Below are 5,057 nucleotides of genomic sequence, written 5' to 3'. Positions count from 1 at the left end.
GATATGCTGCATTCCTCAGAACTGACGCTAAATTGCAGTGGCCCCTAATTTGGACATCTGTTATCAAAACGCCCGAGGTCTTCGGACTAAGGGATCTGAATTCTTTTCTAGCGTTTTGGCCAATTGCTACACCGCTGTTGTTACCGAAACCTGGCTGTCAAGTGATATTCCTTCCATCGATTTCTTTCCTAATTATTACTTTGTCTTTCGAAGCGATCACCCTGAAACAGGACCCAAATAAAGAGAGGGGGGAGTGCTCAATGTTATTGACAGTTCTCTGCAGTGTGTTCAATGTTCCGATCTGGAAACTGCTGAAAAATGTGTGCGGCTCGAGCTCACTTTAAATCGACATGAAAAACGTTTACTTGCAGCTTTCTACATTCCTCCCAACCTTACTCCACCAGCCTACGATGATGCTTTGAGCTCAATCGAACATGTTTTAACTTCTCATAGCAGGCATAAACTACTCATTTTATGTGAGTTTATTACTCCAGGTAGCAACTGGAACTCATTAACTTCTCACAGCAATCAATACATATTAAGTAAGTGTAACATGCTATTGATTTTATAGCCTTTACCTCTTTGCAGCAACACAATTTCATTGAAAACTGCTGTGGTAATATTCTCAATATTTGTCTATCGAATTTTGAAAGTGTTTGAGTCTCGAGTTCAGATATATCGCTGACTCGCTGTGACAAATTTCACCGTCCACTTCTAATTACTACTTCTGTCTTTGCCTCACCTTCTGCCAATTCAGTTCGGGCTCGGAATTCGCACCCTTTCGCGTATGCGCATGGTGACTATGTCGGTCTCTTCAATTTATTCTCTTCTGTCGACTGGTCCCTTTTAAATGACATTAGTGATGCCGACGACAAGTCAGACCCTTCACTGAAATAGAGTCTTAAGGTATGCGTCACTACATACCTCCGCATACTCCTACTCGCAGGAAGCTTCCTTCCTGGTTTTCAAGGGAACTGAGAACAGCGTTAAAACTTGAGGAACGGGCCCATATCGTAAAACGAAACACCCTGGGTTTGGCATTTGGGCAGATGAGTTTCGCCGCTTGCGTTGTCTTTGCAAACGCTTATACAAGCGAGACCACAACTCTTATCTTGTGTACGTGTCTAGAGAGGAGTGCTTCAAATTCTCCTAGTGAATTCTGGCGATACGTTCGCAAGCGTTCCATTAAATCGGATTCAAGTATCAGCTTAGACGACTCTCAGGAGTCGAAAATTCGGGATGTTGCCGATAGTTTTGCTCAGTAATGTATAGTGCGCAAAAAGACGAGACAAAGAGGAGAAGTGGACAACGACAGCGCAGACAGAGCACCCTGATCGCATGCGGCGACTTTAATGCGATGGATCCAGCGTGGGGCTACGTCAAGAGCAATGCGAAAGGCAAAAACCTATCTCAAGATGCGGCGGAATTCGACTATACCCTCATAACCGACCCGGCTTACCCAACGAGAATTGGCAACTCCGAGTCCCGAGATACCAGCCCCGACCTCACGTTCGTCAAGAACAATGAACCGCTCACGATCACGTGGAGGAACACGGGGGTGGACCTCGGTAGCGACCGCATGATATTGGAAATCGTCATACCGGAGCAGAGCAGTACCAACGTCAGGAAACATACGTGGATCGATTGGTCCGCTTTCAGAGATAACAGAAATCAGGAGGCGGAAGAGACCGAAATCGACGACATTGACGCGTGGACCAACAAGATCCTCCAAGATGTTCTAAACTCAACCAATGACATAGTAACAGACCACGAAACGAACAGAATGGATAGCCGACTGGCCCACCTTATCGAGGCTAAGCAGTCCATTCTCAACAGATGGAAACAACAACGCCTTAATCGTAGGCTACGAAAGAAAGTCGCAGAACTCAACAGAGCAATCGAGGACCACTGTCGCATGCTATGTGCGCAACAGTGGAACAAGATATTCAACGCTGCCGACGGCCAGATGCACAACGGGAAAACATGGAACTTTCTGAAGCATCTGCTCGACGAAACCAAGACTAAGTCACACCAAAGGGACCGACTGGCGAAACTCATCCATCGAGAAGTCACTAAACACGGCGCTGATAAGGTGACGAAACGCGTCAGCGACCGATACCTGCCGACTACGTCCACGGAGTGCCATGGGCCGTACGGGGGGCTGCCCAATGCGCCTCTCGACAGGGATATAGACGTAGAAGAAGTTCGCACGGCACTGCAGCACTGCAGGACCTCAACAGCAGGTCGGCGGCCGGGCTGGACCGCATCACCAACAAGGCGCTTAAGAACCTCGACGACAAATCCATAGAAAGCCTCACGAGCTATTACAACAAATGCTGGAAAACGGGAACGCTGCCGACGCAGTGGAAAAAAGCCAAGATCATCCTGATCCCCAAGCCGGGCAAGCCATCCGACACGGATAACCTCCGACCCATATCGCTCACATCTTGGGTGGGCAAGGTGTTGGAGCACGTCCTGCTCAACAGGTAGCAAGAATACCTCGAGAAAGAAGATCTCTATCCGGAAACGATCATTGGCTTCAGACAGCATCTAAGTACCCAAGACGCCATGATACAACTCAAGCACCAGATCATCGACGGCAACACCGGCGACAACAAAGCAGTACTGGGACTCGACCTGCAGAGCGCCTTCGACAAGGTGAAGCACTCAGCGATCCTATCCCAAGTCTCGAAACGCAACATGGGAGAGAGATCATACAATTACATCAGAGATTTCCTCACGGACAGAACGGCCGAGCTCAGAGCGGGGGACCTCCAAGCACAGGAGAAGAAGCTGGGAAGCACAGGCACACCTCAGGGATCGGTCATCTCGCCGGTGCTTTTCAATCTCGTGATGATAGGAGTGGCCTAAAAGCTCAGGAACATCAAGGAAATCCGACATACGATATACGTGGACGACATAACGCTGCGGGTGGAAGGGGGCAGGGATGCCCACGTCGAATCCGCCCTACAGGCGGCCGTTGATGCGATCGAAGACCAACTCGACGGAACGTGACTCAGATGCTCGCCGAGCAAGACGGAGCTCCTCGTCTACCCGCCCGTCAATCACCGCAAACCCAAGAGCAGCCCGAGAGAGTACGAGGCAATCAAAGTCAAGACCAGAAAGGGAAACGCGATCCCAAGAGTCAACAAGATCAGAGTGTTGGGGATGACGATCGAGACGCACGGCAGAAACGGCGAGACCATCGCCCGGCTCATTGCGAAAGCGGCGAACGCCACGAGACTATTCAAACGAGTCACGAACAAGAAAAGTGGAATGAGGGAAGCGAGCCTGATCAGACTGATCCACTCGTTCGTCATATGTCACGTAGCGTACGTGGCGGCCTACCACAAGTGGAAGAAGAGCGAGAGAAACAAGATAGATATACTTATCCGCAGAGCCTACAAGACGGCACTGGGACTGTTCCAAACAACGAGCACCAAACGCCTCCTGCAGCTAGGGGTGCACAACACACTGGAGGAGATAGCGGAGGCCCAACGTGCCGCACAGCTCGAAAGACTGCCTACGACCAAGGCCGGCCGGAAAATCCTGGACAACCTGGGAATTGGATATCACGGCAGGGAGCAGACGCAGCTCCCCGTCCCCGATGAGATCAGGCGCAACATCCGAGTGGACTCGGTACCGAATAACATGCACCCAGAGTATAACAAAGGGAGGAGAGGAGCGAGAGCCAAGGCGCTGATAGACCAGCACGCGGCCGACACACACGCACGCTACGTTGGCGCGGCTGAGTACGCCAAGATGCACGGGTTCACGACGGTCGTCGTCAACGCGACCGGCACCGTTCGCAGGACCGCCAGCACGAGATGCACCAAGGCAGACCAAGCGGAGGAGGTGGCCATCGCCCTGGCCATCGCCGACCGCGACTGCCACACAGTGCTATGCGACTCGAGGCAGGCGGTGAGAAACTACGCCAAAGGCAGGATAGCGAAAGAAGCTGTGCGCATACTGCAGGCAACCAAGAACGACGATGGCAGCAGAGAAGTGAGAATCAAGTAGTTCCCGGCGCACGCGGGCTAGGCGTCAGACCGCAACGCCAACCACAACGAGAAGGCACACGCCGAGGCGCGCGCGCTAACGGACCGCGCCTCAGTCGACTGGCCGCTGTGGTTCAGCACCAAAGACCGAATGACCGACTACAACGAAATAACCAAGGTGTTCCGTTTAGCTCGCAGAACTCTTCCACCCCCTTGCTCGGGGCTCAGTCGAGAGCAAGCCGTTTTATTCAGACAGCTACAGACGAGCTCACTCCCCAGCCCGTCGCTGATGCATAGAATGTATCCCGAGACGCACCCGACAGAAAAATGCAGAGTCTGCCGAACGGAGACGGCCGCCTTCGCACACATGCTGTGGAATTGTAGCAAGTACCAGGAAGAAGCTAAGTCTGGGAGGATCCCGCCGCGACTGGAAGCAGCCGCAGGGAGCGACAATCAAGAGGAACAACTCTCGGCCGTCCAGCAGGTCATCAAGGCGCTGGCCCGGCAGGGAACCAGCGAGCCGACCACGGCGAGCGGGGACCCAGGCCGCGCGGCCGGTGCCCAGAGGACGACGTAAGCCCCGTCCGGAGCACGCGAGAGCGAGCGCGCGTTCTACTGCAGGCCCCGAATAAATGTTTTACCAATCAATACGAATATTTCGATATCGCTTTCCTTGCTGAACTGCCTCCTCTCGCTCCACCAAGAGTACCCCACTGAATCTTCCTTCTCTTATCTGCCGTCGTGTCAGAGTAGATATAATTTTTCTGTACAAGCTCCTTCATGGCCACATTATGTGCCCTCCGCTCTTAAGGCACATCCTTCTGCGCGTACCGAGAAAGAGCATGTGGGAATTCAGACCGCTTCAAGTTTCTCTGTTTCTTCATTCCCATTCCCCTCTTGACAAAATGCAAATGTTTAACTCTTTTTGTCTTCACCTTGACCTCTTCCAAAACTTGCTTTCTTCATTTATATTGGACCTTCGTAGCTTTGTATTCTAAGCTGTATTTATCATATACAACTCCCACTTTCTAGCCTAAAATATTTTATTTACTTCACTTT

The 5,057-nt window shown here is 51.7% G+C and overlaps 1 pseudogene; it reads left to right on the top strand.

Annotated features, from left to right (window-relative positions):
* The first annotated feature begins 1,264 nt into the window (after positions 1-1,264).
* On the top strand, positions 1,265-4,575 carry LOC146187638 (uncharacterized; annotated as a pseudogene).
* The last annotated feature ends 482 nt before the right edge of the window (positions 4,576-5,057 follow it).

The sequence above is a fragment of the Amblyomma maculatum genome, chromosome 5 (assembly GCF_055883805.1).
Source record: "Amblyomma maculatum isolate TAMU_Amacu chromosome 5, ASM5588380v1, whole genome shotgun sequence".
Classification (NCBI taxonomy): domain Eukaryota; kingdom Metazoa; phylum Arthropoda; class Arachnida; order Ixodida; family Ixodidae; genus Amblyomma; species Amblyomma maculatum.
The sequence above is the reverse complement of the archived record's forward strand: the minus strand, read 5'-3'. Positions and strand labels throughout refer to the sequence as shown.